This window comes from Capra hircus, chromosome 27, assembly GCF_001704415.2.
Source record: "Capra hircus breed San Clemente chromosome 27, ASM170441v1, whole genome shotgun sequence".
In the NCBI taxonomy this organism is placed as follows: domain Eukaryota; kingdom Metazoa; phylum Chordata; class Mammalia; order Artiodactyla; family Bovidae; genus Capra; species Capra hircus.
This window is the reverse complement of record NC_030834.1, coordinates 6,931,841-6,947,211: the sequence shown is the minus strand read 5'-3', so window position 1 is coordinate 6,947,211 and position 15,371 is coordinate 6,931,841. Positions and strand designations below refer to the sequence as shown.

General features: G+C 39.2%; 1 protein-coding gene across 6 annotated transcripts in view; it reads left to right on the top strand.

Moving 5' to 3' along the window:
* Window positions 1-15,371, top strand: part of PSD3 (pleckstrin and Sec7 domain containing 3) — a 489,705-nt gene that overhangs the window by 221,665 nt on the left and 252,669 nt on the right. The gene's annotated exons all lie outside the window — the stretch shown is intronic.

Genomic DNA, 15,371 nt, shown 5'->3' with positions numbered 1-15,371 from the left:
GGTTGGTGTTTCCTTTTAGGCTTCTTGGGAATTTTTTCTGGCTCTTGGCTTAGTCTTTCTTTTCTTCGTCCTCTTCTCCTCCCTCCTTTCACCTTCTCTCCCTCTTTCCTGCCTCTTGTTTTTTTTACTGCTTTATAAAACCAGAATAATATTACTTATCATATCCGCCAGAAACAAAACTAAAGAATAAAGTGAAATAAAACTTCATAGAGCTGAGTGACTGGGTTGAATGATCATCTTGGAGTGAGTGTATATGCTGAGATAGGAGCCAAGAGGTGCCAGGACTCAGGAGAAGGGTGGGTGACCACATGTTCTTGTTCTGTAAACTTTAAAATATCTGAACTTGGTCATCTGACATGTGTTTCTTTTTATTTTAGAAAAAAGACAAGATCTTTACAGAGTCAGTGTACTAGGGAGGACTGTATATATTATATTTCTCCGGTGAATTTCATTCTGAAATGGCTGTGTTCTCTGAAAGTCGCACAATGTAAGTGTCTGCTGTTTCCGGGTTCGTCTCTGCAGGGGCAGCTCCTTGCAGCACGGCGTTGGGAATTGCTGCGTGCATCACACCTGCACCTCATCGTCCTGGGTGAGGGGGCAGAGGGACTGTTGCTGGGGGATGTTGGCCCAGGACATCACAGCTGGGTCATTCCCTCTTGCCAGTTTACAAGTTGAATTTGAGGACGTTTCTGCCTTTTCTCCTACACTGGGCGTGGGCTGTTGCTCTTAAGAGCCTGTATGTCCAACTTGGGTTGGTGTGAAAGTGCAGTAGGAACATACCCTGGGGGATGGCTATGGCTTTTGCCCCCTCCTCTCAGTGGTGCCCTTGGAGGAACTGGGCTGGATAGACAGGTGCTGTCTGGGCTCTGCGTGGTGCTTCTTTTGAAAGGAGGTGTGTATATGACCAGATCATCTCCTTCTGTTTGCTTTTCTTCTTTGAAGTCTAATCCTGACTCAGTCTGGGCCACCTGGTGGATTCAGGCCACCAATGCCCCTCGTGGCTGCTCCTGAACCAAAGCTTCCCTGGTACAAAAGCATCTTAATTTGTAAATCTACCAGCTTCATGGAAGTTTGAATGCATGTTTCACAGAGTGTATATCATGCAGGATAGAAAGTAAAAGTTTTATTGTAAACCAAACAACAAAAGTGATTCTAATAAGGTTAAACAAAGTAATACGCTTTCTGAAGAACATCTAGGTCTTTAGTATTCAGAGTAACTCACCTGCCTTGTGAATCTACAGAGGGTGGGTTTAGAAGTTTAGAATTAGAATGCTCAGCTCACTTGCCATTCCTATTTTTATAGTATGAAGTGTATTTGTCCTTGAGAAGAATTTTCTTTTCCTGCTATGCCTTCCTTGAAACAAACATTTGAAGTCATGAAATAGATTATGGTTCAATAAAATATTTGAAGCCATGGGTATGGAGGTTCATAAGCCGTATGGAGTTATAGCTTTATTGGTATGTGTGTGTAGCTGAGGTATTTGTTTGTGTATATGTGTGTAGAAGTCTAGATTTTTGATATGAAAGGAGCGTAAATATTTAATATCTAGAGCAATGTTTGAATTACCTGGGGAAATATTCTTCATTTCCACAGAAACTGGTCAATGAGTGAGAGAAATTATTAACATTCAGTTATTGTAAAATTGAATTATAATTGACTTACAGGGTGCTAGTTTCTGCGTACAGCAGAGTGATTCAGTTATATTCAGTTATTTATCTTTTCAGATTATTTTGTGTTATAGGTTATCACAAGATATTGAATACAGTTCCCTTTGCTATAAGGAGGACCGTCCATCTATTTTATATATAGTGGTGTGCATCTGTTTTTTCGGGAGCCTTTAAATGAATTCGATTCCTTTACTTTTGGCTGTGCTGGGTCTCCGTTGCGGCGTGGGCTTTCTCTAGTTGTGGGGGCTTCCCTTCGTTGCGGTGCGCAGGCTCCTCATGGTGGTGCCTTCTCCTCTTGCAGAGTATGGGCCCCAGGCGCTGGGGCTCAGCAGCTGTGACTCAGGCTTAGCTGCTTTGCAGCGTGTGGGATCTTCCTGGACCAGGAATCTAACCCATGTCCCCTGCATTGCCAGGCGGATTCTTAAGCACCGGATCACCAGGGAAGTGCTGCTATGAATCTTTTAATCCCAAACTCCTGAGTTCTCTCTCCTCCTCTTTCCTCTTTGGTGACTGTAGGTATGTTTTCTGTGCCTGTGAGTCTATTTCTGCTTTGTAATTAGGTTCGTTTACATCAGTTTTTCAGATTCCACATCTGAGTGATGTCTTGTGGTGTTTGTCTTTCTGTGACTTACTTCACTTCGTATGATGATCTCTGGGTCCGTCCATGTTGCTGAAAACGGCTTTATTTCATTCTTTTTAAGGGCTGAATGATATTCCGTTGTGTGTGCACACACGCGCGCACATCGTGTCTTCTTTATCCACTCCCCTGTCGGTTGGGCCCTTAGGTCGCTTCCATACCTCGGCTGTTGTGAGTAGTGCTGCCGTGGACACTGAGGTGCATGTATCTTTTCAAATTAGAGTGTTCATCTGCATATATGCCTAGGGCTGGGATTGCTGGACCACATGGTAACTCAATTGTTAGTTTTTAAGGAACCCCCAAACCGTTCTCCATAGTGGCTGCAACCAATCTGCATTCGTGCTAATGATGCAGGGGATTTCCCTTTTCTCCACCCCCTCTCCCGCATTTATTAGTAGATGCTTTGATGATGGCCATTCTTACCGATGAGACGTGATACTTCACTCTAGTTTTCATTTGTGTTTCTCTGATAATTAGCGATGTTTAGTGTCTTTTCATGTGCCTGTTGGCCATCTGTATGTCTTTGGAGAAATGTCTATTTAGATCATATGCCCGTGCTTTGATTGACTTGGTTGCTTTTTTTGTTTTGTTTTCTTTTTGATATTGAGCTGTTTGTCTGTTTTGAAAATTAAGCCTTATTGGTCACAACATTTGCAAATATTTATTCTCGTTCAGTAGGTTGTTTTTACATTTTGCTTTTGGTTTTCTTTGCTGTGCAAAAGCTTATAAATCTGATTAGGCTCTATTTGTTTATTTTTGCTTTTATTTATTTTGTGTTGAAAGACTGACCTAAGAAAGCATTGGTATGATTTTTGTCAGAGAATCTTCTCTCCCAGGAGTTTTATGGCCATGTCTTAGGTTTTAGACCATTTTGAGTTAAGTTTGTGTATGGCACGGGGGAGTGTTCTAACTTAAGTGATTTACATGCAGCCCTCCAGATTAACATTCAGTTTTGTTAATGAAAAATCAAGAGTTTTTATTTGATTCTGTTAGTTACTGAGTATAAAGACCGGTCTTAAATTCACATAGCTCCCTTTAGTTTGTTATTTTTCTCATAAGGAATATTAACCTATAATCTTTAAGTTTAGCATTTGGAACTTGGCATGATTATGCTTTCTTGAAATTGGAGAAGTGAAAATTTTTAGTTAATTTATTTAGTAATTGAAGGATAATTGCTTTACAGAATTTTGTTGTTTTCTGTCAAACCTCAACATGAATCAGTCATAGGTGTACATATGTCCGCTCCCTCTTGAACCTCCCTCCCGTCTCCCTCCCCATCCCACCCCTCTAGGTTGATATAGAGCCCTGTTTGAGTTCCCTAAGTAGACCCCTGTTTGAGTTCCCTAAGTCATACAGCAAATCCCCATTGGCTGTCTATTTTGCATATGGTAATGTAAGTTTCCATGTTACTCTCCATACTTCCCACCCTCTCCTCCTCTCTCCCTGTGTCCATAAGTCTGTTCTCTATGCCTGTTTGGAGAAGTGAAATTTTAATACTAATTATCTTAAATGTTTTCTTGGTGCATTGGGATTTAGCAAAGTTTTAAAAATATTAGTAAACTTAAAAGTAGTATTATAAAAGGCATTGGTTAGAGAGTGTGTCAGTGATCTTTTGAATGGTGATGTTTGAGGAGTTGGCCATAAACTTCTAGAATTGAATTTAAAAACCAGGATTAAAAAAACAAAAACAAAACTCTAGTCTTCTCCAAAGCAGAGGAAATTGAAAGCAAAGAATCTTGTGCCATCCTTATTTTGCTACCAGCCATGTGGTGGGCGTGCTGGCAGGAGAGAGACCTGGGCGCAGATATGTGGTTCTGAGCACACCAGGGAGGTGCCGCCAAGCCTGGCACTGATAGGACAGTGGGGACGGGTGTTTGTAAGGATTTGAAGAGATGGCAGAAAGCATTATTAGAGATGGTGAAAACTCAACAGTATCTAACCACAGAAAGTATCTGTAAAGCGTCTTGTGCTTTACAAGATGGAAGAGTTAGAAGAGAAGAGAACAAGAGGGGAGCAGAACCCACGTGGTTCTCTGGCTGGAAAATGTTACTTAGAACTTGATGTGCATGTGATCAAGCTAACTTCATGCTTACAAGTCTACTTTTAAGCACTTGTAATGTTTTGAACTGTGGTGTTGGAGAAGACTCTTGAGAGTCCCTTGGACTGCAAGGAGAGCTAACCAGTCCATTCTGAAGGAGATCAGCCCTGGGATTTCTTTGGAAGGAATGATGCTAAAGCTGAAACTCCAGTACTTTGGCCACCTCATGCGAAGAGCTGACTCATTGGAAAAGACTCTGATGCTGGGAGGGATTGGGGCCAGGAGGAGAAGGGGACGACAGAGGATGAGATGGCTGGATGGCATCACTGACTTGATGGACACGAGTCTGAGTGAACTCCGGGAGTTGGTGATGGACAGGGAGGCCTGGCGTGCTGCGATTCATGGGGTCGCAAAGAGTCGGACACGACTGAGCGACTGAACGGAACTGAACTGAATGTTTGGTTTAAGGATACAATACTTACGTTAATGAGCTAATTTTTACTTGTTTACCCCTAATAATTGCTGTGCAGTGCTGTGCATAGCCGCTTAGTCGTGTCTGATTCTTTGCGATCCCATGGACTGCAGCATTCCAGGCTTTCCTGTCCTTCTCTATTTCCTGGAGTTAGCTTAAACTCATGTCAATTGAGTTGGTGATGCCATCCAACCTTCTGTTGCCCAGCTCTGGTGCCCAGTGAATATATACTAATACTAATTCTACTCAGCAAAAATGTGGACAGAAAAGAAATTTTTACATAAAAATTATTCACTGCATTCTAAAATGTACGGAACATCCATTAAATGTAAATATTAACAGAAGATATTTTGAGATCTGATGGAAGGTAATTTAGTGCTGCTTATTTTTAAAACTGAAATTGAGTATTTTTAATCCCCTTGGGGTAGGAAGGTCCAGAATATGGTACTTTAAAACCATTATTGTTTAGTCATAACTTTCTCTCAATAACATAACCATAGTGATAAAAAACTGATTATTTCAAGTATCAGATAGTCACATATGAAAAAAATCTTAAGAAATCAGAAAATTTTAGATAATTAGGATTTAACCAATAATAAGGCGTATATTGAGTTTCTAAATGGCTGTATGGGAATTTATTGTTCTTGAATGACTTTTTTTTAATGATAAACTGGGAAGCTTTAATGAGCAGCGTTGTTATAAGCACTACAGCAAAACAACCCCTGTCAGTAGTTTTCTTATATAGGAATTGCATGTGACCATTATTCATCTGTATACTCCTCTCGTTTTATTCGGTAAGGATTTCAGAGAGAAAAAGAGGAGCTAGCCTAGGCATTTTTTTACTTTAAAAACCTGTGATAAACCATGATGTAAAAGAATATGAAAAAGAATGTATATGTGTGCACTGTGTGTGTATATGTGTGTGTATATATGTGTGTGTGTATATATATATGTGTGTGTGTATATATGTGTATGTATATGTGTGTGTGTATATATGTGTGTGTGTATATATATATGTGTGTGTGTATATATATGTGTATGTATATGTGTGTGTATATATATGTGTATGTATATATGTGTGTGTGTGTATATATGTGTGTATATTTATGTGTGTATATATGTGTGTGTGTATATATGTGTGTATATATTTGTGTGTGTATATATATGTGTGTGTATATATATGTATATGCATATATATGTGTGTGTGTATATATGTGTGTGTATATATATGTGTGTGTGTATATATTTGTATGTGTGTGTGTATATATATATATGTGTGTGTAATTGAACCAGTTTGCTGTATAGTAAGAATTAACACAACATTATAGATCAACTATACTTCAATAAAATCAATTCTAAAAGATTTGGCATTTCTATAAATTTTCTTTGGGAGTTAAACTTGATCTCATTCTGTGTTACAGTGAGTATTCTGCCTGAGGGTATTAAGCTGTCTTGATAATAGTTGTATTGAATTAGGCAGCGAGAGGCAGTTGGACCTCTTGCATTCCTTTTTTCTTGAGTTGTGAGGTCAAGTAGCACCTCCTTTCTTCCTTCTTACTTGGAGGAGGGAGGTTTCCGGCGAATCTTTAATTAATTGATTGACTGGCTGATTTATTTATTTATGAATTACAAAATCTTCCTGTAAATAAAATATTTTAAAATTAGATAATTTTAATTGGAAGAGACAGGAAGGGATGCGGTACCTTGGCTTGGATGAACAAGTGTTTTTCTGTGTTGTCTAAATTCAGACTGTTTTGTTTCCTGCAGAGTATGTAGTATGTTTTAATCACATTATTAAATGATATAATCAACTGCAGACCGTCTGCTTATTAATTTACAAGGAAATGAAATGTAATTGCCTCTTTATTTTCTTTTGTCAGGATGGAGAGTGATATGATGTCATTAGAAATTTTAATGCCATACCGAGGCCGTGAAGTAACATAGCCAAAAGCTGTTTTTTATGAACGTTGTAAGCTTAGAATTCCAATTACATTTCAACAGTATTCCAGGAAAACAAGTTAGTCTCTCCGAAAGTTATCTAGCCTTCCTTTCCTGTCCCCTTGGATTGAGATTCTTTGATCCCACTTTGTACAAAGACTCTCCTGTGCAAATAGTGAATGAGTAAATGCTTTTGAATTTTTTCTCTAGCTTAGCCATCAAGTTCAACATCTAGAAATAGCTGCTTTACAAATGATTCATCTCAAATTTTTATAATGTGGTTGTATTAAAGTTGACTTGATAGTATTACAGATACTTCCTGCTCAGTTAAGAGCTAGCTGGCCCAGAAAAGCTGCATTTTAATACAGAAAGGCAAAAGGAAACGAAGAACCCCCCCAAAGCAAAATGTGGAAACCTGTATCTTCTGGATCATGCCCCTAGATGAGTCTGAATCTGTGGAAGGATGAGGAGTCCAATTATTTACTGAAATTCCTGTTGCTAAGGCAAATTCATGCTCTCGGTGAGTAGGGTCAGACTCTGTAAACCGCCTTGCACACTGGTGCCCTCTTCTGGAATACTGAATGCAGGACTGGTAAAGTGAACCAGGTTAAATTCTGAGGAGGCACAATCTCTTGGTGTCACTAGAATTCTTCATTGGTAAATACTTAATTTTGGCTTTTGTGCTGAAGAGAGAAATAGTGTTAAGGAGTTCTGATTATTAGGTTCTGTTTATGGTTCTCTTATAAAGGCCCCTAAATCATTTATATTAGTAGGTAAGAGGTAGTCCCATCTAGAGAATTATATTCTATATAAATGTCAAAAATGGGTTCATTTGAAGTAATTTTCTTTAGAAAAACCAAGTATTCATTTCTACTGAGAGCCAACATTTATATATGATTACAAATAGCACTTTACATTTAATAAAATACTATCAAATGTAATTATCTCAAGTAGTAATCTTAATGATGTGGGGGGGAGGGTGTTGTAGTGATGAAAATGGGTCTGATGATGGCAGCTGACATTTATTATTTACTGTGTACCAGACCCTGCACTGACCATTTATGCAAATCTTCTCATTTAATCTTCATAACCCCTCATTCTCTTCACTGTGCAGGTGAACAAACTTGAGTCTTACGGAGAATAATGGATTTGACCCAAACTGCTGATTGATGGAACCTGTGTTTGAACCACTCCAGTATTCTTGCCTGGAGAATCCCATGGACAGAGAAGCCTGGTGGGCTACTGTCCATAGGGTCACAGAGAGTTAGACATGACTGAAGCGACTTAGCACAGCACATACGCAGCACAGTCTAGGGGGAGCTTTGCAACAGATACTCACTTTTAACATCTTCTAAATACAGTTGTTCCTTACTGGCAAGCTGAGTGCTTGCATGGAGAATCTCATTAATGAATTAATGGAACCTCCTAATTCTTTCACTGCAATGGCATTGTATTCAGATGAATACTCTGCTAGACTTTTTTTTTTTTTTTTTTTGCTGTTGGCACATAGCAAGGTTCCTTGATCAATGGGTGGCTGCTGTGCCTGTGCTGAGTTCCCACCTGGATATGCTGTGGGATATACTTACCACGTCTTCAAGTCTCTGAAGCAAACTGAAGCAAACTCAGGATCTGTTCTGTCTCCTGTTTTTCTCCATATGCTTACGCACCCTCTGCTCGCTCTCTCCTTTTCTAACCCCCCCTCCCTTCTTATCCTTCCCACCGCTCCCTTCCCTGCTTCTCCCTCTCTTTCCTCTCTCTCCTCCCCCTCCCCCTGGTATGCATTCCTCCTTATTCCTGAGGGAAGAAGCCCTTCCTGAGGGAAGAAGAGTGCTAAGGCCTGCCTCAGGCCCACAGTTTGCCTGAGACAACCTCTGGGAAGCATTACTTCCAGGCTCAGCCAGAATTAGATGCTAGTAGGAAATAGTACCACTGGAGATGCTGTAGCTGTTCTGAACAATCTTACTGACGATTCCCTTGAGATTAGATTGGGTATAGAAAGCTCCTAAAGTTCAGCAATGAATTCAGTAAAATTGCAGAATACAGAATAAATAGATAAATCTCTTGCATTGCTATACATTAGCAATGAAAGATCAGAAAGATAAATTAAGGAAATAATCTCATTTACTTTCACATCAAAATGAATCAAATACCTAGGAATAAATATACCTAAGGAGGTAAAACTCAACGTTCAAAAAACTAAGATCATGGTATCTGGTCCCATGACTTCATGGCAAATAGATGGAGAAACAATGGAAACAGTTACAGACTTTCTTTTCTTGGGCTCAAAATCACTACAGATGGTGGCTGCAGCCATGAAATTAAAAGATGCTTGCTCCTTGGAAGAAAAGCTATGACAAACCTAGACAGTGTATTAAAAAGCAGAGACATTACTCTGCCAACAATAGTCTATCTAATCAAAGCTATGGTTTTTCCAGTAGTCATGTATGGATGGATATGAGAGTTGGACCATAAAGAAAGCTGAGCACTAAATAATTGATGGTTTTAAACTGTGGTGGTGGAGAAGACTCTTGTGAGTCCTTGGACTGCAAGGAGATCCAGCCAGTCAATCCTAAAGGAAATAAGTCCTGAATATTCATTGGAAGGACTGATCCTGAAGCTGAAACTCCAATACTTTGGCCACCTGACGTGAAGAACAGACTCGTTGGAAAAGACCCTGATGCTGGGAAGGATTGAAGGCAGGAGGAGAAGGGGACAACAGAGGATGAGATGGTTGCATGGCATCACTGACTCTATGGACGAGTTTTAGAAAGCTCCAGGAGTTGTGATAGACAGGGAAGCCTGGCGTGCTGCAGTCCATGGTGTCTCAAAGAGTTGGACCCAACTGAGTGACTGAATGGAACTGAAGGAGGTAAAAGACCTGTACTCCAAAAACTATAAAATGCTGATGAAAGAAATCAAAGATGGTACTAATAGATAGAAGTGTGTTCTTAGACTGGAAGAACTAATATTGTCAAAATGGCTATGCTACACAAGGCAATCTACAAATTCAGTGCAATGCCTATCAAACTACCAGTGGCATTTTTCACAGAACTAGAAGAAAAAGCTTTACAAATTGTGTATGAAAAAGCAAAAGACCCCAAAGAGCCAAAGTAGTTATAAGAAAGAAAAATTGAGTTGAAAGAATATGGATCCCTGACTTCAGACTATACTGAAAAGCTGTAGTAATCAAAACAGTATGGCATTGGCACAAAAACAGAAATAGGAATCAGTGGAACAGGCTGGAAAGCCCAGAAATACACCCACACACCTAGTTTTGATTACTATGACAAAGGAGGCAAGAATATGCAATGGAGAAAAGACTGTCTCTTTAGTAAGTGGTGCTGGGAAAACGACAGCTATATGTTAAAGAATGAAATTAGAACATTCTTTAACACCATACAGAAAAAATAAGCTCAGCATGAATTAGAAACCTAAATGTAAGACTAGATACTATAAAATTCCTAGAGGAAAGCCATGGCAGAAGATTCTTTGACACAAATTGCGGCAATATGTTTTTGAATCCATCTCCAAGAGTAACAAATATAAAAACAAAAACCAAATAATGGTATCTACTTAAAGTCAAAAGCTTTTGCACATCAAAGGAAACTGTAAACAAAACAAAAAGACAGCCTGTGGAATGGGAGAAAATGTTTGCAAATGATTGAACAACAAAGGATTAAACTCTAAAATATACAGATTATGTGCCCCAAATCGATAGAACAAACAACCCAATTAAAAATGGGCAGAAGATCTAAATACACATTTCTTCTTCTTCTTATTATTAGTTGGAGTATAATTGCTTTACAGTGCCGTGCTGGTTTCTGCTGTGCATCAACATGAGTCCCTCATGGGTGTACATACGTCCCCTCCCTCATGAACATCCTTCCTGCCCCCATCCCGTCCTCCTCTCTAGGTGTCACAGAGCCCTGGGCCAAGGTCCCTGTGTCCTAGAGCAGGTCCCCACTGGCCATCTGTGTTTGCACGCGGTAATGTGTGTCTCAGTGCCGCTCTCTCAGTTCGCCCCACCCTCTCCTTTCCCTGCAGCGTCCACAAGTCTGTTCTCTATGTCTGCATCTGTACTGCTGCGCCCAGAACAGGTTCATCAGTAACGTTTTTCTAGATTCCATATATGTATGTGCTAATGATATTTGTCTTTATGACTTACATCACTCTCCGTAGCAGGCTCTGGGTTCATCCACCTCACGAGAATTCACTCAAATTCAGTCATCTTTATGTCTGAGTAGTAGTCCAGTGTGTATATGTACCACAACTTCTTTATTCATTCATCTGCCGATGGGCGTCTAGGTTGCTTCCATGTCCCCGACTATTGTGAATAATGCTGTAATGAACATTGGGGTACATGTGTCTTTTAGAATTGTGGTATATGCCCAGTAGTGAGATGGCTGGGCCAGATGGTAATTTTATTCCTAATTTTTAAATAAGTCTCCACACTGTTCTTCATAGTGGCTGTATCAGTTTATATTCTCATCAACAGTGCAGGAGGCTTCCCTTTTCTCCAAATCCTCTCCGGCATTTATTGTTTGTAGATTTTTTGATAATGGGCGTTCTGACCAGTGTGAGGTAATACATCATTGTAGTTCTGATTTGCATTAGTCTAATAATAAGTGAGGTTGAGCATTTTTTCCATGGGTTTATCAGCCATCTGTCTGTCTTCTTTGGAGAAATGTCTGCTTAGGTCTTCTACCCATTTCACGATTGGGTTTTTCGTTATTCTGATATTGACCTACATGAGCTGATTATATACTTTGAAGATTAATCCTTTGTCAGTTGCTTCATTTGCAGTTATTTTCTCCCATTCTGAGAGTTGTCTTTTCATATTGTTTATTGTTTCCTTTGCTATGCAAAAGCTTTTAGGTTAAATTAGGTCTTCTTTACTTTTGTTTTTATTTTCATTACTCTAGGAGGTGGGTCATAGAGGATCTTGCTGTGATTTATATCAAAGAGTGTTCTGCCTATGTTTTCTTCTAGGAGTTTTATAGTTTCTGGTCTTGCATGTAGGTCTTTAATTCATTTTGAGTTTATTTGGGGGCAAGATGTTAGGAAGTGTTCTAACTTAATTCTTTTATATGTAGCTATCCAGTTTCCCCAGCCCCATTTATTGAAGAGACTGTCTTTTCTCCATTGTATATTCTTGCCTCCTTTGTTAAAGATAAGGTGTCCATAGGTGTGTGGGTTTCTCTCCTGGCTTTCTTTCTTGTTCTATTGGTCTGTATTTCTGTCTTTGTTCCAGTACCATTCTGTCTTAATGACTGTAGCTTTGTAGGATAATCTGAAGTCAGGAAGGTTGATTCCTCCAACTCCATTTTCCTTTCTCAAGATTGCTTTGACAATTTGGGATATTCCGTGTTTCCATACAAATTGTAAAATGTTTTGTTCTTGTTCTGTGGAAAATGCCTTTGGTAACTTGATAAGGATTGCACTAAGTTTGTAGATTGCTTTGGGTAGTATAGTCATTTTCACACTGTTGATTCTTCCAATCTAAGAACATGGTATATCTCTTTATTTGGTTATGCTGTCTTTGATTTCTTTCATCAGCATCTTATAGTTTTCTGTATACAGGTCTTTAGTCTCCTTTCATTGCAGTGGTAAATGGGACTGATCCCTTACTTTCCCATTCTGATTTTTCATTGCTAGTGTATAGGAAAGCAAGGGATTTCTGTGTATTGACTTTGTGATCCTGCAACTTTGCCAAATTTGCTAATTAGCTCTGTTAATTTTTTGGTAGTATGTTTAGGGTTTTCTATGTGTAATATCATGTTGTCTGAAAACAGTGAGAGTTTTACTTCTTCTTTTCCAATCTGGATTACCTTTATTTCTATTTCTTCTCCGATTCCCATGTCTAGGGCTTCCAAAACTATGTTGAATAATAGTGGTGAGGGTGGGCACCCTTGTCTTGTTCCTGGTCTTAGAGGGAATGCTTTCAGCTTTTCACCGTTGAGAACATGTTAGCTGTGGGTTTATTGTCTATGGCCCTTATAATGTTGAGTTACCAGGTGATGCTAGTGGTAAAGAACCCGCCTGCCAGTGCAGGGGGTGTAAGAGATGTGGGTTCAATCCCTGGGTTGGAAAGATCCCCTGGAGGAGGGCACAGCAACCCCCTCCAGTATTCTCGCCTGGAGAATCCCATGGACAGAGGAGCCGGTCAGGCAACAGTCCACAGGGTCAGACACAGTCAGACATAGCTGAAGTCACTGAGCACAGCACACACATAGGTTGCTTCTCTGCCCATTTTCTGAAGTTTTTTTTTTAAAATCATAAATGGGTGCTGAACTTTGTTGAAAGCTTTTCCTGCACCTATTGAGAGTATCATATGACGTTTATCTTTTAACTTGTTAATATGGTATATCACATTGACTGCTTTGGATATATGGAAGAATCCTTGCATCCCTGGGATAAATCCAACTTGATCCTGGTGTATGATCCTTTTAATGTGTTGTTGGATTCGTTTGCTAGAATTTTGTTGAAGATTTTTGCATCTATGTTTATTAGTGATATTGGCCTGTAATTTTCTTTTTTTGTGATGTCTTTTTCCAGTTTTGGTATCAGAGTAATGGTGGCCTTGTAGAATGAGTTTGAAATTGTTCCTCCCTCTCCAACTTTTTGAGACAGTTTGAGAAGGATAGATAGTGAAGTTGCTCAGTCGTGTCGGACTCTTTGCGACCCCATGGACAACCAGGCTCCTCCATCCATGGGATTTTCCAGGCAAGAATACTGGAGTGGGTTGCCATTTCCTTCTCCAGGGGATCTTCCTGACCCAGGGATCGAACCTGGGTCTCCTGCATTGTAGGCAGACGCTTTACCGTCTGAGCTACCAGGGAAGTTACACTTGAGAAGGATAGGTATAGCTCATCTCTGAATGTTTGATAGAATTTATCTGTGAAGGCATCTGGCCCTGGACGTTTGTTTTTTGAGAGATTTTTAAAATCACATTTTCAATTTCTTTACCTGTGATTTACTTGTTCGTAATTTCTGTTTCTTCCTGGCTCAGTCTTGGAAGGTTGATCTTCTCTGCAAACCTTTCCATTTCTTGCAGGTTGTCCATTTTATTGGCATATAGTTGCTCTTAATCGTCTGTTTTAATCCTTTGTGTATCTGTGTTGACTGTTTTAATCTCTCCCTTTGTGTCTCTAATTTTCCTGATTTGAGCCTTCACACTTTTTTCCTTGATAAATCTTGCTAGTGGTTTTGTCAATTTTATCTTCTCACAGAACCAGCTTTTAGTTTTATTGGTCACTGCTATTGTTCCCTTCATTTATTTTTCATTTATTTCTGCTCTGATCTTCTGTGATTTTTTTCCTTTTACTAACTTGGGGTTTTTCTGTTCTTCTTTTTCCAGTCACTTTAGGTGTAAGGTTAGGTTGTCAATTTGATGTTTTTTCTTGTTTCTTGAGGTAGGATTGTATAGCTATAAACTTCCCTCTTAGAACTCCTTTGCCTGCATCCCATAGGTTTTGAGTTGTCATAGTTTCATTGTCATTTGTTTCTATGTATTTTTTGACTTCCCTTTAATGACTTGTTGGTTGTTTAGAAGCCTATAGTTTAATTTTCGTGTGTTTCTATTTCTTATACCCTTTTTCCCCTATATTTGAATCTAATCTCATAGGTGGCTCAACTGGTAAAGAACCTGCCTGCCAGTGCAGGAAATGCAAGAGACATGGGTTCGAACCCTGGATCAAGAAGATGCCCTGGAGTAGGAAATGGCAACCCATTCCACTATTCTTGCCTGGAAGATTCCATGGATAGAGGAGCCTGGTGGGCTACAGTCCATGGGATCACAAAGAGTCAGACGCAACTGAGTGTGCACACACACACACTCATAGCATGGTAGTCAAAAAAGATGTTTTATATGATTTCAGTTTTCTTACATTTACTGAGGCTCGATTTGTGACCCAGTATGTGATCTCTCCTGGAGAATGTTCCATGTGCACTTGGGAAGAAAGTGTATTCTGCTGTATTTGGATGGAATGTCCTGAAGATATCATTAGGTCCATCCGGTCTAAATGTGTCATTTAAGGCTTGTGTTTCCTTATTAATTTTCTGTTTCATGATCTGTTCATTGGGGTAACTGGCTTATTAAAGCCTGCTATTATTATTATGTTACTGTTAATTACCCTTTTATGTCTGCTAGTGTTTGCCTTATGTATTCAGGTGTTCCTTTGTTGGATGCATAAATATTTATAGTTGTTATGTCTTGTTGGGTCGATCCCTTGATCATTATGTAGTGTCCTTCTTTTCCCTTATAATATTCTTTAAGATCCATTTTGTCTGATATGAGAATTGCTACTCCAGTTTTCTTTTGATTTCTGTTTGTATGAAATGTCTTTTTTCATTATCTCACTTTCAGTTTGTATTTGGCTCTGGTTCTGAATGAGTCTAATATAGACGGCATATACGTGAGTCTTGTTTTTCTATCCATTCAACCAGTCTTTTGTTTGGTGCATTTAATACATTTACATTTAAAGTAACTATTGATATGTATGATCCTATTAACATTTACTTTATTGTTTTGGGTTTATTTTTGTAGGCCTTTTCTTGTTTCCTGTGTGGGGAACTTCCTTTAGCATTTGTTGTAAAGCTGCTTTTGTAGTGCTGAATTC